The sequence below is a fragment of the Protopterus annectens genome, chromosome 1.part1, assembly GCF_019279795.1.
Source record: "Protopterus annectens isolate FY-2018-M chromosome 1.part1, PAN1.0, whole genome shotgun sequence".
Taxonomy (NCBI): Eukaryota; Metazoa; Chordata; order Ceratodontiformes; family Protopteridae; genus Protopterus; species Protopterus annectens.
Genome location: NC_056726.1, coordinates 40,703,956 through 40,730,193, shown reverse-complemented (window position 1 = coordinate 40,730,193; position 26,238 = coordinate 40,703,956).

The window sequence follows — 26,238 nt, the reverse complement described above, 5'->3', positions numbered from 1 at the left end:
ACTCAACATAGCTTTCTATCCACAGATAAATGGCTAACTGATAACCACCTAATACTTAAGCCCAAGAAAAGAAAACTGTGACTCTTCCTTGCCAAATCCCTCTCCCACCTCAAAACTAGCTTCATCATTTCTTCTCTTGATAACACCATTTTACATGCTGATCCTCATACTAAGCTCCTTGGTGTTATCATTGGTGACCAATTAAAATCTGATATCCATATCCAGCACTGTAAATCAAATAAAAAATTTGGCCTACTCTGCCGACATAAAAAAATACCAAGCCCCTGACTCAAAACGAATGCTAGTTCATGCATTCCTCCTTCCTTGTCTGCCCTATGGCTCTTCTATCTTTACACATCTACAATCCACTCTTTTAGCAAAACTCTGTCAATCCTATTACAGTGTTGTAGGATTTGCCAGTAACTAATCTTACAAATCACATCACTGCCTTGCTCTAAAACAACTCCAGTGGATTGACTTCTCCCAACACCTGCTTTTCTCCCAGCTACAAATGACATACTCTCTACTCTCAAAACTCTTAAGCTGTCCCTCTCTGTCTCCTCCCTAATATCACAGTACACTCCGTCTTGCATTCTCTGCAGCTCTGACCAATCCCGTCTCGGCACCTACAAACCAAACAAAAACATTGGCAAACTTTTCCACAAAAACAGTATATTCCAGGCTTGGAACAAGCTCCCCCTCAACATCCAAACCATTACTAGCACAAGTCTCTTTAAATACAACTCAAAAATTTCCTCCTAAATGTCAGTACTTGCCACTGCCATGATCCCACTTAACCCCCCCTGCTCCCCCTCTTGCACCACTTTACTACCTATCACACTGCTATCAAAGCTGTCTTCAACACCTTTAGTAACATAGGACTCTCTATACACTTCTTCCAAATGTTTCCTGCTCTCTGAAGGTACAAGCAATATCATCCATAATTTGTCTCTCACCTACTTACATTTTCTTAGTTAATTCCAAGCTGTTTTCTAATCTCTTACCAGATTTATGCAAAAATGTTTAATTCTGCCTGTAATTACTACTGAATACTTTTGTAAGATTGTAATTTATGTTCTTTCTAGTCTAGTTAAAATTTTGTATTTCATGTAATGTAGATTATTTTCTTTGGTAATGTTTTCACAAACTGGATTATCTGGTATGTTGGAGCTTTTCTCCTTGGGTCTCCACTGAAAATGGGCCACCGGCTCAGTTGGACTAATATGGTTAACAAATAAATAAATAAATAATTAAAATCATAATTCTGTAGTTCCCAACTTCCATTTAGTGGTACCAAGAAGTGCACATCATAATTTTTTGTCATCACCTACATTTTATGATAAACATATTTTGAATGGAACTTAAGACTACTATAAATGCTTTACCTTAGCTTGCACAGAGAACAACTTTCATCATTACTAACTTTATATATACCAATAGCAGATTTTTTAAATTTTTCACAAGTTTTTAACAGTAATGATTGGAACTGGGTAAGAAAGAATCCAGAATGACTCAATGCTTATAATTAATATCCTCCTCTTTCCAGAATTCGGGGTAGGTAAACTTGTATGTGCCTGTATTTATACCTCCTCAGCTCAGCTAAGACTTTTTTATTACACTGAGGAGGTGAACCCAGTCTTTATCACTTTCATGAAGTCACCACCTAAGGGATGGACCAGACCTTTCCACTTCCCTTCAGGCTGAGTGATCTGACTGCAGCCACTTACTCTCATGGTGTCTGTGCAGTACCTATGTCACTAGTCAAACACAACTGGGTTGGAGTCAAGGCTTCATTTCTCTGTGCTGTGTGAGTAGGTCATCTTCATGAAGCCTTCCATATTTGTCTTTATTGCCATATTTATATTTATCCTTAGTTTTGTATTGTTGTTTTTCTAGAAGTGATGCCCTTACACTATTTATATACTTCAGTACAACCAGGTTCCTCCATGATCCTGTTTTACTACAATGGCAAATCTTTTTACAAGCATTGCGACCTGGTACGATCATATATTTTTGCCAGTTTGCCAAGTTAAATGGAGATCCCAATCAGCTGTTGCATTTAGAATGTTTACATTACACTGTGGGACTGTCAACCTGCCTCATGACTTAAATTCAAAGGGATACTTGCTTACAATAGTTACAACTCATGTATAACTAAAGGTCCTAAACACAGCATTGAAGTGCCTGTGGACAACTCCATGGAAATCATGCTTAGATGTCCTAAATTTCCTTTAGCAACATAAAGAACCTGACCTCATAATGAATAATTTGATATTGACTTAGGCATGTATCACAGGTATAGCTTCCTCTACATATCGGCCAGGATCCCTGACCATCTCCAGTGGGATACAGCATACTTTAATGCACAGCATAGAAAATCTTCAACTCTGTTTGTCCTCATCTCCATCAGGATCACCTGATACATGACCCAGGTAGAACCTCATCTTCTTTGGTGGCTTGACCTGGATTACTATACTGTCTCTTTGTCTGTCCACTATCACACACTAACTAACATATACGCATACAGATTTCACTCTGAAGTATAAATAATCTCAGTATTCGGAGAGAGAGGGAAGGAAAAAACAGCAATCAAATACTGCTGTGCTGCATACATGTTACATGAAAGACAGCACAGGTTCATCATGTGAAATAAATAACTGAAAGCCAGATTTAACTTTGGGGCAGCAATTTACAATGTTTCTGACTAGGTTTTAGTCCATAAACATAATGTTGAATTATGGAGTACCTGGAAAGAAAAAAACGATTATATATTTTTACAATGCATTCATTTCACTCAACCATAAACATCATATCACTGTGCTAAACTAAGCTTTTTAAACCTCACTATGTTAACATTCACAAAACTAATGTAACTAATGTAATTAGTACAATGAAAACTTATACATGAATTTATTAGTTCTGCATAGAAGTTTCAGCAACATCCCATCATTTGATGACTATATCATAATTAAATTTAAAAACTGGTACTGCACAGGTGGACATGGCCCTGGTACATTTGTCCAGTACTCGTCTTCTCCAACACCCCCAATATTCTGCAGCACAGAGTCATTGCTCTATTCTCTGTCCTAAGGCTCAAAACCACCACTACAATTATGGTCTTTACGTTGCGTTTATATCATGTTATCAAAAGATGAAAATAACGAACGCTATTTCATTGGCCCCAAAACATCTAAACATGAAAATATCGAACATTCAGAACAGCAAATTTTTTCCCATGGAAAAAATTCACTGCTCCGAAACATATACACACAACACAAGCACATCAAACAAACAGCAACCACACATATACACTTAAATTCCTACATCTAACGCTACACTAAACTAAACATACACTACTATCTACCCACTTACCTTAAGCCAAACCCTAACCCTAAGGTCTGTCACTATCGCACACTCACCTAACCCGCACCCTAACCCTAACTCAGTTAAACCGCCCCTAACCCTAAAGTCTGTCACTATCGCACACACACCTAACCCGTGCCCTAACCCTAACTCACTTAACCCACCCCTAACCCTAACATACAAACAATCACACACTTACCTGAACCCAACCCGTAACTTTCCACCACAGCACTAAGAATAGCGAAGCCACAAAAATGGCCAACTGAATTCTTTCCCAAGGAAAGAATTCCCTGTTATGTAGCTTCGCTATTCTTAGCATTTGCTGAATAGTGTTCGATATCAGAACATTCGAACTTTTAATACTTTGATGTTCTGATATAGACCCTTTAGGTTAATGTATACAGCTCTGTGCTTCTTGTACACCATAAGAGAGTTTTGACTCCACTGGAAAATAAACCTTGAAAAGAGCTGGGTGCAACATCATTCCCAGCCCCTGTATGCAAGTTACCTGATTTACAGGAGAAAACCATGCAAATGAGGTAAATCTGCCATCCAAGAAGCAGGAATCAGGGTGTGCAGGACTAGAGTAATATGCAGAAATGAACTTGGTTAGTAACCGAGTATGGTACTGCAAAATCCAAAACGGGGACATGACAGCTCCAAATAAAGGCTGCATATCATTGAGGAATTATGCCAATGGCCAAGTATAAGGCCATTGGCATTGCAAACAATGCAAAATGTACAAAATACAATTTTTATTACATGTCCGCCGATCACGGCTGTTGAAGCATAGGGCAGTGGTGTGCAAACAGGATTGGGGGGAAATAAGAAAATAAACCTAAAAAAAGTAGTCTAACTAAAATCAGTATTCTGCCATGCAAGTCAATGGCAGTCAAAAGACAACCTGGCCAGTGAATAGTGGTTGCTAAGGGGGAGGCACAGTGTGACACATGTAACTATGCATTAGCAGGCAATCCTATGCAAATGAGGGGAAGGATAGTGAATCCTGGTTTTCCCCAGCATGTGAGGCAGGTCCCAACAGGGTAAGAGTATGAATAGCTGAATGCAAGACTAGGAGGTAGTTGACATCATGGATGGGTGTGTCAGGCATACTGTAAATGGATTGGAGCCCTGTGGCTTGAGTATTTTCCCAGCTTAGCACAGCCAAGCTAGGGGTGTGTCTAAACCTGCCCAGCACTCTTTACAAACTGTAAGCGGGTGCGCGCATCGCGCACCGGAATGTACAGGAAGAAAAAAGAAGTTAAACCAGGAAACAGCAGCAGTGTGCACATCTGAGTACTCTGTTTGCCCGGCGTGGCCCTGATCCAAACAGAAGGGCAATGGGAAGGGAAATCAGCAGTAGGAAGGTAATCAAGGAGAACTAGCATATCTGGCAGGTGAAATGTATCAGAAGCAGCCAATTACACAGACAGCAGCCCAGCCCAGAACACTACTATAAACTAAGAAAATGCCTTCCCCACTGGTGTTTCCCACACTCTACACCACTGGTGTATACAAGCAGGGACATTTTATCAAACAAACCAATAAAATGAGAAGGGCTGCAGCAGGCAACATAGAACAACATGTGCAAGAGGCTGAGGGTGGTGAGGATGTGCATGCTGCTGAACAACCCACAGTGAGGAGACCAAGAAGAGTGTACAGACCCAGGGTAACCTACCAGGGGCTACATGAGCTGGAGATAGTGGAGCACTATAGGGTGGACAGAGACCTCCTACAGCAAGCAGTTGGGCTTTGCCGGCCACACCTGACACACCAAACCAAACGAGGGGAACTCATCCCAATGGATACCAAGGTATGTGTAGACCTAGGTATACTAGCCACAGGTACCTCCCAATGCACAACTGGGGATAACATGGGCATCTCACAGGCATCAGCATCCAGAGTATTCCACCAGTTCCTGGATGCCATGTCCGCACATGCCAGTGAGCAGGTATATTTCTTCAACACCCATGAGGTGTTGACCAGCAATATGCGTCTCTTCCACCAAATAGCAGAATATCCTGGGGTAGTGGGTGATATAGACTGCACGCACATATGCATCAAAGCACCACCCGATGAGCAGGGTAGGGTCTACATCAACTTCAGGGGCATCCCCTCCATTGACTGCCAAGTCGTATGTGATGCCCAGGGAATTATAATGAATGTGTGTGCTGGCTGCCCCGGAAGCTATGATGATTCCCACATATGGCATCTGATGCAGCTGTACCAGAGATTTGCAAGTGGGGACATCCCCTACGGTCACTTAGTGGGGGATGCTGGGTACACACTGGAGCTTTGGCTGATGACACCCATCAGAAATGCACACACACACCTGAACAACAACGCCATAATGAGGCACATGCACAGGCCAGACAAATAGTAGAGCATTTGCTTGGGATGCTCAGGTCACGGTTTCAGTGTATGGACACATCTGGTGGAGCCCTCTGCAGTATGCACAAGCTACATGTACCCAAATTGTTATGGTATGTGTGATGCTACACAATATGATCCTGCAGAAACAGCTGCAGCAGGAACAGCATGGGGCAGGGCCATTCAGCCCCCCACCAATGCCAAGGCCTGCACAGGCACAGATTGACCCGGAGGAGGAAGAACCTGAGCCTGCCCCAGTAGGCAGAAGAAGGCATGCCCAGTATGCCCTGGCCTTTGCAAAGAGGCAACGCATAGCACATGCACTGCCACAGTAGGGTCCCAGGGAATGATACCTCTCTCTGACTTGCACATACAGTAAAAGTGATGCCAAACATGACACTAGCTGTGCTCAACCATGTATAGGGAGTGTACTATGTGCATCCGACATAGGCATCCCTCCAGCACCATCTGCAAGTCTGGTGCACCCACAAGGTAAGTCAATCAACCTACCAATTGCCAAATGGAGTAGAATGTGTTGTCACCTGTAGCTATGGTATAGATGTGGGCATGCAAGGGATTTGGGTGACTGAATGTTACAGCAGCAGACAGTAGACACCCATAGTGGTACCCTGACATGTGTAACACATACTGGAGTTACCATATTAGCCAGTACTACACAGGGAAAAAGAAGCAACTGCAGGAAATGTGCTGTGTGATATGTGTGTGTCCATATGACCCGCACATACCAGTCAGAATGGTTCACATACCCAACAACAGTCGCAGCCGGCAGGACAGGTGGACACAAAGCCAAACAGGGCCTGTGCCATGGCCCCAGAATGATGGCTAGGGTTAACCCCACCCACAGGCCTACACAGACAGACCACAGCAGGGCAGGCAGTAGGATGCCAGTTCTGAAGGGTAGGACGTCAGATAATAATATGTAGGGCAACCAAAGCCATGGTCTGTAGTACACTGTTGTGCCTCTAGACAGCATGATAGTTAACAATACAGAATGAAATGGAGTACATGACATTCCAGTACAGTCATAGCAAATGTGTACAAGTGTCACTTGTGCCCCCATCCTACATAGCAATGTAATGACAGTCAGGTGTGCCCCCCCACTCCCATGTAGGCATGTAGAAACAGTCAGGTGTGCTCCTACCCCCACTCCAGCGTAGAAATGTAGTAACAGTCAGGTTTGTCCCCCCAATCCTGTGTAGAAATGGAGTAACATGCATGAGTAGGTATAATATGAGTGGAGCAGAGATGCCCAGAGTTGCCCAAGGTAGCAGGATAGGTTGTAGCATGTGCACAATATGCAGGTCTCTGTGTGGTAGGATGGTGTGTGTTCCATATTGTGTGAGAGTGGTCAGTATGTATGCATGTCGAGGTAATACCTGGTGGCCATAGCCCAGTACTGCTGATGACAGGGACAAGCCCTCACAACTGCAGTGCCAAGGACAATCCCCACCGGTCTATACCACCTGCTAGCAGTAAGCCAATGTAAATGTATGGTGGTAATGTGTGTCACCATCTGAAAGACTGACATGGAATGGCTGTTGGGCTAAATATACAAGCAGTACACAGGGGAAAGTACTCCAGACATACAGTATACGTTGTATCACTGTGAAATGGAGACACCCTTGGAATTGTACATACAAGTATGCATCACAGCAACTGGTCCTGTAACAGGAGATACCGGTGATGTCCGGCCGAGCACCTGCAGATCACAAAGGAGGTAGGACTGATGTATTGGGAAACAGCTGGTGTACCTGCACATGCCAGCATACCAGGAATGCCCCATGCATATCTCTGTGTCAGATGCAAGTACTGTCCATAGCACACATGCACCCAGCTCACACAAACACCACCTACAGGTACCTCTCTGGGCATATCCCTGCTGTGGGGAATGGGTACAATATGACCCCTCCTGTACATGGCAATAGTGGAAGAATGCAGCATGCAGTGCAGGTGTCCCATGCAGGTATGTCCCTAGCTGTATGTAGCACCCTGCCAACATCCACACCACCTGATTAAGACTAATAGAAGGAATTTGCATGAACACCTATCACACCTACCCTGTCACCCTAGAGGAATATACTGTCTGGTGGTCTACGACTGTAGGCCTGACAGAATGTAACAGCCTGCCACATGTGGCCCACAGCATCACCTAATGCCCCACAGGCCTCTGCCAAAGGCCTGTGTCTCACACATACTGCCAATGCATGTGATGTCATGGTCACCCAAATAACAACATAACACACTCCACATAAGTCATATGCAAGGCCATATGGACAAACCACAGTAACATGTTTATGCCTCCTTGCAAAAATGTAAATATACAGAGTTTCAACAATGCTTTAAATATAATAATAGATAAAGAACTGAGGGATTTTGAAAGTACAGAAAAAAAGTATAATTTAACCAAAGAACAATGGATAAAGTTACAAAGTATGAGTAGAAATGATGATATAGTTTTTAAACCATCCGACAAAGGGGGCAAATTGGTGGTAATGAATTCTGGGGATTATTTAAAAATGTGCATGGTACATTTAAACAACAGTGATATTTATAGTAGAATAGATGAGATTTATTTGAAACAAGCAGAAAATGCTTTTCAAATTTTGTTAAGGAAAGGCATTAGATTACATTATTTTACAGAGAATGATGTAACTCGTAAAATTATGTTTAAGAACAGTAGAGTAGCAAAATTTTTTTGTGTCCCCAAAATTCATAAAAATTTGGTACAATCACCAGGTCGCCCTATAGTGTCGGCTAATGGATTTTGTACATATAATCTCAGTTGTCTATTGCATGAGATTTTATTGCAGGCAGTATTGAAGTTGCCTTCATATATAAAGGATTCTTTTGACTTCCTAAGTTAAATAAAATATATAGTATGGACTAGAGGAATGTATTTTATAACGGTGGATGTAGTGAGTTTATACATCAACATTTCTCATAAATTTGGTCTTGAAGCTATATTGTATTTTTTAGGTGACAACCCTAAAACTCAATATATACTAGAACTGGTAGAGTTTTGTTTGACCAATAATATATTTGAATTTAATGGTACATTATATAAGCAGAATAAGGGAACAGCAATGGGGGTGGCTTTCACCCCAGTTTATGCAAACTTATTTATGGGTTTAGTTGAAAACAAGCATATATATAGACATGAATTTTTTAGAAAATATGTGGTGAAATATTGTCGATTTATCGATGATTTGATTTTTGTCTGTGATGGTGGAGAAGATTTGTCATCTGAGTTTATTGAGTATTTGAATGATAATAAATATGGTATTAAGTTTGATGACATTCAGAAAGGTAGTGAAGCTAATTATTTAGATATAACACTAAGAGGGACAACAAAACAGAAAATTCATACTAGTATACATAGAAAGTTTAATCAAATAAATTGGAAAATGTTCGGTAATAGTTGTCATCCTAGCCATACCTTGGCAGCTATTCCTTATGGGGAGCTGCTCAGGATTAAAAGGCTGAGTAGTAATAGTAAACAAGCACAGGAAGAAGCACATAAAGTAGCCTCCATATTTATTACTAGGGGGTATCAACAAGACGATGTACAAGAAAGTTTTGATAAGATATATGGTAAGGATAGAACAAATAAACATATTAAAGATGATAATAGACATAGAAAGATAATATATGAGGATGGTAAACAAGACAAAGGTAAAATATTTTTTACTAGATATACAATTTTTTCTCATATAATGAATGGGTTGGTAAAACAGTACTGGAGACAAGTAAAAGGAGAAGTTGTGTCATTAACAAATGTAGAGTTGATAGTATCTTATCTTATAAAAGAGGACAAAACCTTTAAGATTTCTTAGTGCATAACATATATAAAAAGCCAAGAGACAACATACTGGTGAATACTAATATGGTGGGAACTATACCTTGTGGAAAATGTGGAAAATGTTCCATTTGTCAGTATATTGTTACTAAAGTAGATAAGATAGGGGCTAAATATTTTGATACCAGTGGTATATATTCTTGTTTAAGTAGAGGAGTAATTTATGTTATTTTTTTGTTCATGTAAAAAATATTATATAGGTGAGACCAAAAGGACATTGGCAGAAAGAATAAAAGAGCATGTAAGAGATGTTAAAAATAATAAAATTATGAGCCCCATAGCGGAACATTTTAATGATAAACATCAAGGGGACATAAAATGTATGAAGGTAACAGTGTTGGAACAAATACCAATACAATATGGGAATGTAGAATTACAAAAAAACATGTTGAGACAAAGAATCTGTGCTAATAATGAAATATAGCACACTATTTCCTTGTGGATTAAATAAAGAATGTAACTGGGAAAGTTTTATATAGTTTTTTAGCTTTAAAGGGTGATTGTATCTTAATTGTTTAATTGATTAATCAGAGTGTTAAATAATGATATATAAAGAGCTTGTTTTAATAGGTGAATTTTTAATCTGTAAAGGCTGTGGCCGAGGCGCTAGAGAAATTTGTATTGTGGAATAAATTTTATTCAGGAAAGTAGAGCTGTTATTCACTGGTCTCATTGTTTTGGTGGTTTGTAATAATTTGTGTGTTCTATTATAGTGGTATCTAAACCACAGTAACATGTTCACCATGTCCCATTGCATGAACTGTGGACCAACACTAACACACACCTGTGATGGGGTGATACCCTTAGGGAAAGTATCAGAGAACGTATGCATAATGTCTGGAAGAGATTAGAATAACAGAGGGGGGGGGTGCATGGGCAGCATGTAATGTGCAGGGTCTGACACCAAGCTGTGTGCCCACACTATCCTTGGCTGCAAACACATAAATGGGTGTCTACACACCTTCCCGTACACCACAATAGGGTTAATATCCTGATCCATGGCCCCTGCCTCTGGGCAACCTCTGCGAATCTGTACAGCTGTGAGGCATTGCCACAGCAAGATAAGCCCAGACTGTCTTGTCAATGGGTGTACAAGTATGGGATCCCCCACTAGGACTCTACCAAGGTGCTGAACCGGATACACAGACCCAGCAGCAGGTGTCTGCAGCTCCCCCTCAAGAATGGCATAACTTACCATGAATACGTAGGTGTCTGCCCTCAATACTGGACAAAGCTGCAGTCACCCTTGTCCCCCAAGACAGCACTGTGAGCAAGAATGTCCACCTGGCAGTACATGGAGATGGACAACATCACTGTGTATAACAGTACACATGTCTGAATATCTCTGCTAACAGCGATACCACGCGGCTGAAGCAGCACAGACACAATCACCTACAGTACATACTATCCCCTGCACAGTTTGTCCCCATATTGCCAAATGATTGATGGATACCCAGCAGAAACACCTTGCTACCTGTAGGTGCACAACACAAAGGTCTGCACTGAAGTACAAACTCCCTAGTATTGATTGACACATTCTATACAGAAGGGCATACTGGGCATGCTCACACACACACAGAAATGAAGGCAATATCAGTCAACAACATACTGAAAGGTCATACTGGGCATGCTCACACACGTAATCAAAAGAAACCCATGTCTGCAAACAACAATGGACCAGACATATCTGGCAGTCACAGATGTTAGTGCAGACACTCCTCAGTATGCACTACCCATACTTTGCACACACAGTGGATAGGAATACATGCATATATCCAAGGACAATACACAAAAATAAGCCAAATGTACACATACATAGATGTGTGGGAGAGAGTGACTGTGACAAGGAGCCAACCAGTATGAGGCTTGTCCCACCCAGCACATAGTCAAATGACTACAACCACATGATGCTCAGATGTCACTCACTGTAGACATTAGCCACCGGCATTATGGATTATGTGGTGCAAGTGCTAGCTGTGCAACATGACTGTACAAGGAAGTAGTCATCTAGCATCTGTATACATGTATCTGTGGAATATAATCCTGCATGTGCCTGCATGTGGTGTGTCAACCTCTAGATGAATGGGTTATCCACTTTGAAATACACCCTTGGGAAAAATGTAGCCCAGTAATCTCCGTAGCGCATCCCATAACTGCACACTGCTGTAGTGTGTAAAGTAGCTAAGTAGGTGTTCTAACCCCAGATGTGGCAAGTGTGTGTTAGTGTGTGTGTCTGTCTAGAGCAATGTTTTTTATGGTAGCCACACTCCTTACAACTCCCATAATCAGCTTTGACAAGGCTGCTGATGTCACCCACCTAGAAATACACCTTCGGGAAGGCTGTAGCCTACTAATCACCGTAGCGTGTCCCATTACTGCATACTGCTATACAGTGATAAAATAGCTAGGTAGGTGTTCTAACCGCAGACGTGGCCACTGTATGCGTGTGTGTGTCAGTGTGTGTCTCTATCTGTGTTGAGAGCAATGCATTTTAGTGTAGCCACATGAATTACAATTCCTATACTCGACTTTGGCAAGCCTGCTGATGTCACCCACCTAGAAATACACCTCCGAGAAGGTTGTAGCCCACTAATCACCATTGGGCGTCCTGTAACTGCATACTGCTGTAGAGTGATAAAGGAGCTAGGTAGGTGTTCTAATCCCAGACGTGGCAACTGTGTGCATGTCTGTCTGTGTAGAGAGTATGCATTTTAGTATAGCCACACAAATTACAATTCCTATACTTGACTTTGGCAAGCCTACTGATGTCACCCACCTAGAAATATACCTCTGGGAAAGTTGTAGCCCAGTAATCACCGTAGCGCATCCTGTAACTGTGTACTGCTCTAGAGATAAAGTAGCTAGGTAGATGTTCTAACCACAGACGTGGAAACTGTGTGTGTTAGTGCGTGTGTCTGTCTGTGCAAAGAGCAATGCATTTTAGTGTAGCCATACAAATTACTATTCCTATACTTGACTTTGGCAAGCCTGCTGATGTCAGTCACCTAGGAATACACCTCTGGGAAGGTAGTAGCCCAGTAATCACCATAGTGCATCCTGTAACTGCGTACCGCTGGAGTGTGATTTAGAATTGTGGCAGGGTTCCATCCCCACCCATGGCAGTTCTGGATGTTTTGTATGTGCCCTTGTCTCTATACAGAGCAATGCATTATAGGATAGTCACACGCAGTACATTTCACATGGCCGACTTTGGCAATCCAGCTGATGTCATTATTTGTGAAATACAGCTTTGGGGAATGAGTTCCCTAGTAATCCCCGTGGTGCATCCTATAACAGCTCTATGCTATGGTGTGGTGTAGACCTCTGTCAGGGGTTCTATACCCACACATGTTGGTTATGAATGTTTTGTGTGTGTCTCACTGTCTGTGTAGGGAGCAATGCATTTAAGGTTAGTCACCCACAGTACATTTCAAATGGCCTACTTTGGCAATCCTGATGATGTCATTCATTGTGGAATACACCCTTGGAAGGAGTACTTCAGTAATGTGTGTGGTGTGTACTATAACTACATAGTGCTGAAGCGTAATAAACTAGTTAGGTAGAGGTTCTACTCCCAAATGTGACAGGTGTGCGTGTGTGTTCATATCTCGTATCCTGTGTAGAGGTGGTTGTGAGCACGTGGCTAATGTAGAGCAGGTTTTGCATAAGTCTTATATGGCTGCCCTACTATATAGCACAATGTCCAACATACAGGGATAACAGATGTGAAATAGCTGAGAGGCTGGGGTGCAAAGCCATACCCATATATGTGACATCAAGCCAGGCAATCATATTTAGCAACCCCAGTATTACCCAGAGCACACTCTCAACACGTCTCATATGCACACACATGCCTAGGCAACAGCCAATATGTGGGTAGTACACTGCATATTGGCCACTGATAGTAAACATGGAGTGATAGCAGTGGGCTACAGAGGGCAAGTCCCCTGTCCATCTGTCCAATATGCATGTACATGCTGACAGTGCACCTCCCCCATGTTCCCCAATGGACACCTGCACCACCTGTGGTGCCATCACCTGTGGTGCCTGGTGAATCTCGGCATACTGGGGCAGTGCAGCAACTGCCTCATGTACACAGACAATCCTCTCCTCCTACCACCCAACACTACAACCTGTGAGAGATGCACTTACATAGCCAAACTGGAAGCAAGGCTCTCTCCGGCCAAGATTGTGCTAGACAGTCAAGAGGAAAAGGTTAACACCTGTATTACACCTCAAGCAACTCATAGCCCTTCAAAACCCACACCATCAACACCCACACATAGCAACACTAAACCCACATATGCAGAGGCCCTTAACATTTACCTGTCCAAGCAAAAAGGACCTCCGAAGCCAAAACGCAAACAAACACTAGTCACAACCAAAGTGACACATAGCTCACAGCACCAGTGTGCCACCCAACAACAGCCCCTAAGGCAAGACAATGTACCCAACACTTTAGTCATAGGTGACTCTATAGTCAGGCACACTGATGTCCCACTCACCAGGCTGAACAAGGAGAAAATTACAATCAGCTGCCTGTCGGGTGCCAGGATCCACCACATAACGCATGCACTCAAGTCACTCCACAACAAGTACAAATACGACTTTGTCATTGTCCATGCTGGAGTGAATGACTTGAGACATACCTCCCTGGACTACATGAAAAGAAACATGGAGGAGCTCTTGGATCATGTGACCCAGGCAGGTATGACTCTAGCCCTGAGTAGCATCCTGCCTTCACCCAGAATGATACCACAGTATAAGGACAAAATGATTGACTTCAACAATTGGCTAAGCTTCTGGTGTCATTCAAAGGGGATCCAGTATTTGTCTGTCTGGGAAGACATGATCGACAAACCATGATGCTTTGCCAGAGATGGTCAGCATCTGTCACCCCTGGGATTTAGGTTACTGGCTAAAGCTCTTGCCACCCCTATAGTGCCTTTTTTAGGCAAGGTTCAAAGGATAAAACCACCATTGTAACAGATACAAGCATGCAAAATCTGAAGGTAATGCTACTCAATGCTAGAAGTCTAAACCTCAAAATGCACTCTCTCACAGCACTCCTGAAAATGGAGAACATCGATATCTGTGCAGTAACTGAGACCTGTTTAAAGGCTCCAGAGAGCACCCCTGCAATACCAGGCTACAATTCTTACCACACTTTTCGGCCACAAAACCAAGACCGAAACACTAAAGGTGGAGGAGTGTCCATATTCACCAGGATATTCACACCTCCAGGCTAGTTGCCCAACACAATGCATCTGAAATTCTCCAGGTGCAACTATCACTAATTAAGACTGCAATCCAAATTGTAGCTTGCTACAGATCCCCCACCATGCCCCAGGATTCTCACTACACCTTTCTAAACATACTGGAAAATATTAAGATACAACCAAACACCTTAATACTGGGTGATTTCAACTACCCTTCCATTAACTGGGAAAACTACTCGGGTACCAACGCCTTTTCCCAACGGTTCTTGGAATTCATACATTCTAATGCCCTGGATCAACTAATCCATTGTCCCACCAGGGGCTCCAATATCCTAGACCTGGTCATTACCAACATGGGAGATAGATGCTCCACACCAGTGGTTACCCCCTCATTGGTCAGGTCTGACCATAAGCAAGTCACCTTTGACATCCACATCCCACCCTCACCCCCCAAGTAAGGAAACTTCCTTAAAAAACTTCTCCAAAGCCAACTTCATGCTACTGAAGTCAGAAGTGACAAACTTCACAACACCCACGCAGATGGGATCTGGAAGTTCGACTGCAGAATCCTACACTAAGGCACTGTACAAGCACATCCACTTGTCCATGAATCATGCCATCATGCCATCACAAATAGAACCAAGATGTTCTTCTCCAAAAAAAGGAAGCCAATCAGGTGGTCCCCTGCTATAAACAAACTATACAACAGAAGGAAGAAACTGTTGCAGAAAAAAGGAAAATCCCAGGATGCAAAATACTCCCTCACCAGCCTCAGTAAAAAGCTGAGATCCTTCATAAAATCCTCAAAAGCTAGTTATGAAAATAAAATTGCCAAAGATTCCAAAGGCAACCACAAGGCATTCTATAGTTATATCAAGAATGTAAATGGCAATGCTCAGATCTGCTCTGAGCTACAACAGAATGGCATTAAATATACTGATCCCAAGGATATTGCCAATATCCTGGCAGATCAATTTAATGCCAACTTCACCCCCCTCTCATCCCCTAAAGGGCCCATCTCAATACCAAAATATTTCCAAATTCTGATAATCATGGCCAAACAGGTAGAAACCGCACTCTCCAAAGCTAAGAATGTAGCATCCATTGGACCAGATGACATTCCAGGCTGTGTACTACATGAACTACAAAATGAACTGGCACCTCACCTAAGTGTCATGTTTAATCATAGCCTCCCCTCAGGCTTTGTGCCCACTGAGTGGCACACAGCTACAGTTATCCCGCTTCACAAGGGAGGATCCGCCTTGGATCCCAGGAACTACCATCCCATCAGTCTGACAAGCCAGGCATGGAACGCATTATCATGGAACTAAACAAAGACATTGGCAACCTTCAAACACTGGACCCCACCCAGTTTGGGTTTGTGAATGGCCGATCTTGTCTCCTGAATCTGATTGACTTGTTCGAATCAGTCTCTAGAGCTGTGGACGAGGGTAAGGTGGTCCACACAGCCTATCTGGACCTCGCCAAGGCCTTTAACACCATCCCCCACTATGGAATCATAGATAAGCTTACTAAGCTGGACATAAATCCCTATGCCACTCGATAGGTTGCCAACTGGCTTACTGACAGAACCCAGACTGTGAAAGTAGCCGACTCCAAATCCAGCTCCAGACAAGTGATAAGGGAAGTACCTCAGGGTTCAGTCCTGGGACCACTCTTGTTTGACATCTACTTCTCTGAAGTACAGGCCAACACTAAAGGACTCTGGCTAACAAAGTTTGCAGATGACTGCAAACTGGGAGCCATTATTGAATCCCCAAATGATGTGGATGTTCTACAAAAGGGCCTTACAGAAACAGATGCCTGGTGCCAGAGCCACAAGCTCAAGCTTAATGTCAAGAAATGTATAGTTATCCCCTTTGGAAAAAAATATGTACCCATGAATTACCACATAGGTGGCAGGACACTAAACATCGAAAGTGTGATGAGAGACCTAGTGACACAGATGGACAGTGGTCTCACTTTCGATAACCACATTGCCACAACAGTCAGGAAATCCTTCTATGTGGCACACCTCATCACTAAGGGCTTTTCATCCAGAAAAAAGGAGGTCATTGTCCCACTGTACTCATCCCTCATTAGACCCATTATAGAGTATAATGCCCCATTTGGTATGTACCTCACAAGACATTTGCAACAGCTGGAAAGGCCACAGAAATACCTCACTAAAAGAATCACAGGCCTAAAGCAGATGCCATATGCTGTCCGTCTAAAACAACTCCAGCTATACTCTATGGCATATCGGCTACTCAGAGGTGATCTCTGCTTAACATACAAGGCCATGTCAAACCCTGAGCTGTTGGACATGCCCCACTTAAAGAAATCCCAATCCCTCAGAGCCACATGCTCCAGGGATCTAAACCTTGTCATCACAATGAACAAAACATGCTGGAGCGATAGGTTCCTGACCCAGAGACTCACCATACTCTGGAATAGACTGCCCATACATGTCAAGCAGAGCGCCTTATTGGCCCTCTTCAAAAGGAACCTTGATGATTGGATGGGAGATAGGAAATTCACCCCGGGGATCATGTCAGTCTCCCTGCTAGACAGTGGTCCAGAGAAGTAAATATTGTGGGAAGAAATATCCAGGGAATTGTTATGGCTAGGCTTGCATAGGCCCTAGCCTAGTACCAACCTATGAACCTATGGACCTATGAATCACGTGTCCCACAATAGACATACCATGCCTGACAGCATGCCCTGTATGTACAGTTGCCACTGACACCAGGGAATGCTGTCAGCATGCCATCAATCTAGGTGCAGGTAAACCTGCTGCCCATTACGGTCCCTGCCACAGGGGGCAAGACCAGCACATATGATGGTAATCTGTGTGCACAACATGGGCCAGACACCCCAGATACAAATCCACATGTCACTGTACATGCATGTGGGAGGTGTGCACATCCCAGACACCATCCATGTCATGGGGTAAGGAACACATACATGGCAAGTGATGCACAGCACTGGCCATACACAATAGTCACCCAGGTGACTGGATGGAGGATACAATACCCACCTGTGTGGGCAAGATCAGAAGCTACAGCCTTGTGACACAATGCAGACCATTGTCATGTGGCCTGATGCCAAGGTATACCCATCGCCTACCCTTGTATAGCCTGCTACCACAGTTGATCACCACACCCGTGCAGACATGCACCCATAGATGTCAGTACTGGCATCCTGTGTGTTTGTCTGTGTGTTGTATGGTGCATATGGTCACATCCACACTCACTACAATGCCCATGGGCATACAGAAGCATGCTGTCAGATGTCCAACACCTCCTCATACCCTTTTCTCATACCACCTCCGTATGACCTATGTGGTGCATGTGGTACCTGCACAGTGATGTGTTATGGCAATCCCGCTGCTGATGTGTGTTACCTCTGGCCTTGACAAGTGTGTCAATGTGTGTGTGTCTCTCTGAGAGTGTGGCTGTGTTGACACTGGCACCTGTTCATGCTGACAGGCACGTGTATGTCACCTACCATATATCTACCGTATCCCTGTTGCAGATGTCACAGACCATCACAGATTTGTTCTGAGGACTCCATAACAGGTAACCCATGTGGTGCATCCAATAACTACATTGAACTGTGAACGCAGTACATAGTTGTCAGGGGTTTGATACCCTGTGCTGGTAGGTGCGTGACACAAACAAGTTGCAGTTTTACTCCACCAACCATCCCTGACATGTCTTTGCCTGTGTCTGCCTCTGCCACTCCCTGTCTGGTGGATGTGGAAACCTACACCAGCTTTGCTTGGGCAGCAGCATGTGTATTTTAAGTGATGCTCATGATCAGCTGATGGCCTCTGCATGAATCGCAGCCCTCCCCTAACTGATTGCATGTGGAACAGCTGTGGTAACAGTCCCATAGCCAATTGCATAGAAACATACTCTGATATCTAGGAACATCATGTTGGCGTTGGCCCTTGTCATTCACTGTGAGTAGGAACTAGATCCGTTTGTTGGCAACCAGCATCTGCAATGGATTGGGGATTTAATTTCAACAACATACACTGTGGAAACAGGACAACACACAGGAGGGGGATGTGCCTGACCTGCCTATAGACTGTAAGTGCTGCTATACTGCATGTAGCGTACTGTTGGTTTAACAGTGTGTGTGTGGATATGTCTTTCCTACATGTCTCCATACCTGCCATGTCAGTTCCATGTTTGTGTGGAATCCCCATCTGCAGGGTCATCTGCAGACAGGGCAGTGTGTTATGCCATTGGTTCCATGTGTTACCTACAGAGCATCTATCTGTGGACTGCAGACGGCAGTGTGAGGATTGCAGTCTGTAGATGGCGAAAGCCATGACAGTTACTAGCATCTTATCCCTCATAGGACATATGTTGCCACAAACCCTATTACAACAGTAAATGTATGAGGTTATCACAACAACATGTCATTAGTGGCCCTGTGTATGTGCTGCCAGCCACAACTCTGCCAACCTGTGTAAATATGTCATGCATGACGTGGTGCATATTTGCTGCACACCATAATTAGTGTCATCATATCTGCTAACATGCCAGTGAGATATCAGACCGCCCCACATATTATAAACAATATATATTGATGACATAACCTGGACATTCTGTGGATGTTGTACAGTCCTACGTGCGTGTGGGCATCAGTGTTACAGACAGTAGGTAGCAAAAACTTCTGCAGGAGAACCAGCACACTCAGGGCAGCTACATATGTGTAGGAGATTCAGAAACTACAGACAGAGTGTGAGTAGAGCCGTGTTATGCTTTGTATAGTACTGGTGTTACAGAGTGTGTGTCAACATACTACTTTACCTTGGAATGCAGTCTGTCTGCATAGCCCTCAACTCTGGGCCTAGTCTCTTGGTGGGCAGAGGTGTGCCTAACATGTGTTGTCTGTCCACCACACAGGTCCTGTGTCTGATATCCCACTGGCAGTGTGTGTGTGGAGTACTATCAGTACATGACCTACATATCAAGCTTTGCACATATGACATGCTGTGGAGGGGTGTTCCATAGTGGGCTGTGAGTATATCACACTGCCATTGCTGCCATCAGTCCACGTCTGTTGTATCCCCGACACATATGGTGGGGCTGGGGCCATATATGTGTGGGGGTTACCTATACAATATGTGCATGGTCTTATGCACTCCAGAGGCCAGTGTATTTAACAGTGGTATATGGGCCTGTATTATTGAGTTGGGGGGGGCACCATAAATGACCTTGGCTGTTAAATATGTGGGGGTATCAGGGGTGAGCTGCCATAAGGTATCTGGATGTAAAGTGCCGTATACTTCACCTATATGTACATCATGTACATATATTCAGTTACTGCAAGCCTACTGCCACCCACCAGATGTACTGTTCTGATTGTCAGTGTGCATGTGATGGTGTCAGTTATGCCTTGTTATGTCACAGTTACAACCCATGTGGTCACATGATGTCCTTACCTCCCACTGCTGTTGTACAGAGTGTAGACAGTGGCTGCTGAACTATATACCTGCATTACACACTGTTGATCATTTGGTATCCTGTGGCCCAGTCAGTCCTCACTACTGTACAAATCTAAGGACTTGACCTGGACAGTGACGGTTGTGAACCTTACCTGACTACTGCATTAGTATAACTGTTTCATGGTTGCATTCCTCTGTTTTATATGGATGTCACTATCTGAACAGCTATATGACATGGCATGTAGAACTGTCATGGTACACAATGAAAGATGTTCCATTTCTCAAACCTGTGTGCAGAGTTTTTCCTAATGACCTCTCTGTGGGTATATGTTGCAGGCAACAGTTGTCATTTGTATGGGAGGCCCATACAGTGTCTGGTTGTTCAGGGGTTAGCTGTAGACATAGTGGCTGTTTCATATTGTGTACACCGACTACATATGTGTCCTACTTTACATAAATCTGCATGTGTATGTGTAGTCACATGTATATCCTTATATATGTATATATTTATATATATATATATATATATATATATATATATATATATATATATATATATATATATGTGTGTGTGTACATATGTACATATGTATGTATGTATCTGCATATCTGTGTCTGTGTATCTGTATCCTGTGGATGTTGCTGGAAACCACAGTTTACATTACCTATGAGAGGTAGACTATACTGCATGATATGTCAACAATACCAGCCTGACATCATACAGGTGGGATGTTGTACTCTTAACTTCCTGTGCCCATGTCGTGTCAGGTCCTGATTACGGGATCTGCAACACTGGGTAGTGTGTTGCGGGGTGGATGTCTTTTGCCATGGTGGGGGTGCCTACTTGTACATGACGTATAGTGTGTGGGTCCTCTCAATCCCAGTAATGGTGCATGTGAACATATGTGTGTTTGTTAATCTGCCATTTCTCTCTATAGATGTATGGCCATATGTACCGATATAGATATATATATCTGCTGACATATATGCAACTATGTCCGTATATACCTACATAGCTGTATATTTGCATACATATATGTAACGTGCTGTGTATATGTAGACATGAAGGTGTAGACACTTATATATGTTGATGTAGCCATCAGCATGTATATATGTCTATATATAGTGATATATATGTATATAGTTTTAGAAAAATATATATATATATATATATATATATATATATATATATATATATATATATATAGATATACATATACAGATATGTTGTAACAGTGTAGATAGTAATATATTTACACACAGATACATCTAGATGATGGTATACATTCTCTGTACAGTTGCATGACTGGACTGGTTGATATGTTTTGGTTATTGCCCTGACTTTCTATAGCTGTAGTGGCCTACTGTTAGGTAATTGTAGCTGTGTTGTGGAGGCTCCTGGCGTCAAGAACTGCATGTGCTGGATATTGCATTGCACAGCATATCTATTATGGCTGTGGTGGGGGGAACATAGCAGTCATCACCAGGTTCCCCTCATGTGAGCCCCCACCCCCATCAACCATGCATAAAGTCAGTTATTTTGTGTTGGGGTTTCTGGTTGTTATTCCTGTCTGGTGCTGCAATTCACATATCTATCTGTATATCTATATGTATATCTATATTTATATCTAAATATATGTGGACGTATGTATCCACCCACCTAAATACCATTGATGTGATATGATGTATGTGTGAGTCAGACATTTATATGTACCTGTGTATCTCTCTACATATATAGATCTATGACTGTCCATATGTCCACGCATGAGTGGCTCGCAATATTGGCCTGCCCCACAGTTGTCTGTCCAATTGACGTGGATGATGTCAGGCAAGTGGTCAGTCAGGAATGCCGATACATTACAGTTGCAGACATTATGTTGTTCAGATTATGTGTATTACAATAGATCACTGTTTAACTAGCAATGTTTTACATGTATATGAACAATATTTCACGTGTCCAGATATGTACCCCACTTTTGTCACACTGTGTCCACAATGTTTGCAATAAGAGGTTGAGTGTTGTGCTATTAATACAAGTCCCCTTATGCAGATTTACTGTGCTGCATGATATATCTGGGTATACATGGGATGTCTGTATATCCGACATGGTGTAGTGTTAATTCACTATGATTGATGTATGCAGGGTCCTGGGTTCGGGCCATGCAGTGGCTCTCAATTATGTTGCAGGGTTGAATAAGGGCGGTGGTTTGCAGGGTGATTAAGGCACTTGTAAGCAGTCGTGACCATGTTTATGCGACGGTATGCATCACCAACTGCAGGTAACAGCCAGTTACACCAGGTTAGCCCTGACATTGCTAACTTTGTGTACACAGTGCTCACCGTCACGCAAACACAGACCTCCGGTTACATATGCCTGCAGATAGTTTGCTTCAGATTGGCTGAGCCTGGAAACATAAACACACATGCTAGTGCTGACATATGCTTACAACAGCTTATTTCTGCTTAACCTAACTACTGCTGTATGCATTATGATACCGACACCTCACATGTGCATTTCCTGCAGTACTCCTGTATGTATATATATATATATATATATATATATATATATATATATATATATATATATATATATGTGTGTTATTTCATGGCCACAGTACTCCAGTTCATGTATATATGTTATTCCGTGGGTTATATAACATACATATTACCCATAACATGGTTTGCCATGGGAAATGGTATGTCCCAGTACCTTCCCTGTGTCCCCGCCTCCTTTCTCACTGACATCCATGGGCCAGTCCCATTAGAATGGGTTCATTCAACCAAGGCACGCCTCGGTCCATCATGTTGTACACATAACCCCCCCCCCCCCCGTTCCCCCCTTCACATCAGTCATCCTTCCTACAGGTTCCAGCCACACCACTACACATCGCCCACTCTCCACTTCTTGGGACCCTTCGCGTATGTTGTCTCAACCCCTGGATCTTCAGGCTTCCCACACATGTTGTCCTCGTACATACGTCACCGTCTGTGCTTACTTTTTAGGCATGGTATGTTACCCCGAGGACTCTTTTTGGCAGATGTTTGGGGTCGTCCCGCTAGGGAAGGATGTGCATTTGTTTAAGAGTAGACATAGTAGGGTGACACTGTGTCTCCCACTGGTAGTATCCTGCCAGTAGTCTGGGAGCCAGTGCTGTGCTATGCTTAGCGGTGCGTATTATTAGATTTGCATGATAATCACCTTTTGGCATTGATTTCACCTTCACCACTTGTTATATATGTGTTATGTATCCTCAACACATGTGTATGGACACTGTCTGGGGTCCTGGTAACTTCTACACTTTATTACAGTCACACCTCATATCTGGACTTACTGCTGTACTCCAGTTCACATATGTATGTTCTGTAGTCAGTTATGGCACATATGACTGCATATAGATGCCTTTCACAGGTTCAGTTTGGTTATGCTATGGTGGGGACATGTTTACTACTACCCCATTCTTCTGTACATCTGTCATGGCTTGGTGGATAACTATTGGGACTATGGTGTATTGGGTCCTAGGTTCGTGACTTGCATGGCTGTTTATTTTTTGCCGGGCTGACAGAGGCCCATTGGATACAGAGTGATTAAGGCACTCTAAAGCAGTTGTATGGCCGTATGCCCACTTACTAGTGCGTACATATGCCTACTATTGCCTATTTGTGCTTACACCTGCTTACTAGTGTCTTATTCCATCTGACCTAGATATGTCATATGTGCATTTTTTGCGGTACTCCAGTTCATATATATCAGCTATTTAGTGGGCTTTGCAACAAAAATATTGGTTATAACATGCTTTGTCATGTAAAATAGACTGTGCTACAGTGGGACCCGAACCAGGAATGCCTGCTCATTGGTCGGTCACTCTACCCATTATGCTATTGCTGTTTTGCTTCATTTGTGTATTTCTAACATATTGTACTACCCATGTTTCCTTCCCCCGCCCCCGAGCTCAGTGTACACAGCATCCATCCATTCTCCAGTTGCTAGCCCAGCCATACCACACCTCCACACATTTCCCTCCCTGCACATGTCGGTACTCCTCCATTATACTGTCTCGACCCAAGCTTCTGCAGGCTCTTCATCCATTTAGTCCATGTACATTTGAGCCTTCCCTTGATCCTCCTCCAATACTGGTGGAAACATCTATGTGACCCGCAAAGTTTGGTTTGTCCCACCAGGTTCAGACCTGTTGTTGTGTCACGAGTAGACTTTGCTGGTCTACACTGTTTCTCCCACTGGTAGCATCCTGCCAGGGGTTTGAGAAGCAGCAGTTTGCTCAGACACCAGGCCAGCCTCATCTCCTGGTTCCGCGGATCCAACGCCCCAGGTGTGATATTCTGTGCATGAAGCATGCCCACATGCCCCCACAGCGTGCACCATTTTTAATTCCTGTCTTCAGTATTGTGCAAGACTACTGTTCTCACAGTATGTGTGGACAGGCACTGTTCATTGATACACATAGACTGCTCAGAATACTGTGCTTGAGCAATGTGCACATGTTTGCTGGTATTAATCTACATACTTACATACATTTCCTATACTGTTGAATGCCTGTGCTGGATGATATGTTTGTGATAACAGCAGCTGAATGTGTATCTGCCATGCCTTTGTGGTAACTCACTTAGACTATAGTGTGCATGGAAGGGGGGTTGGAACCTGGGAGTGCTGATTATTTTGTTAATGGGCACGATGAGAGCAGTTGGCTACAGAGTGCCTAAGGCACTGTGGAGGAAGTGTAGGCGGGTATGCGCTGGTGTGAGCGATGCTCAGCCTTGCTTACCTCTGGTTACAGCGTCTTACACTGAGTTGGCCTCCACATTGCTTAACCGGGGTGGGCATTGCTTACTGCCACCAAAACAGGAGTAACCCTGCTTGCTGCCACATACCCCCACGCTACTGCATGTATTTAGTTCACATTTGTTGTCCGGGACAATCCGAATGGATGCTTCCCCATTGTCAGCGGTGGCCCGGGGAGAGGAGCTCCACAGTAAACCCCAGCTACACATTATACGTACTACTGAGATGTACACATTCATAGAGAGTAAAAGACTTACCATAGCTACGTACCACATTCTTCATGCTTAGTTTACATTAACATGTCAGTATTATACATGCTTAGATCAGGTTTACATGTCAGGTATGATTGTTGACAAAGGTCAGTTTAATGTGAAGTGAGATTCCAGTTTAACAGTTCTGGATAAGTTACACTCAGGTATCCTGGTTAGGTTTGGTTATGCCATACCTGTGTGGTAGAGTAGAAGAGAATAGTGAAAGGGTAGGTAGGTAGGTAGAGGGGGGGTATTGTCACTGTATAGTAGGTCTTGGAATGATTGGTGGGGGAGCAATAGGGAAGGTTTGCAGGATGTTGGGATTTGTATGCGAGGCAGGACAGGAGGTGTCAGTTTCACTAGTTGGTGTAGGGGTATAGAGTGTTACTTGGGGGGGATTCACCAGGTGGTGAGCATGTGCTGATCCAAGTGTGCTTGAGGTGTTCCTTCATGTGTTATTTACATGTGTCCTGTGGGACAGCTGAGGTAATACACGTGGGTAGGGGCTTCCAGATTCTGCCAATATAGTTGGGGAAGAGGGTGTCACCTACTTGTGACTGTGAACATTAATAGTAATGAAACAGGGGTCGATAGGTAAGTGGTGTTAATTGGGCAAACAGAAGGGCAGATAGTAGGGGAAATGTCCAGGGATGTGCAGGAAGGCTGACAAGAAGGTCCACAGCTGGCCATTTCTTCTATAACAACAGCTGTGTATGTACACTGCATTTGGGAGTAGGTTTGGATACTCACACCCCTGGGTGGGGGTGAGGACAACAATAATACCTTGTGACGTCAATTAGTTTGGCTTACATGCCTATAGTGGGGTATTGAAACCATGTGTTCTTTGGTGTTATTTAGTGGGATTTGCAATAACGCATCTGGTTATACTGTACTTT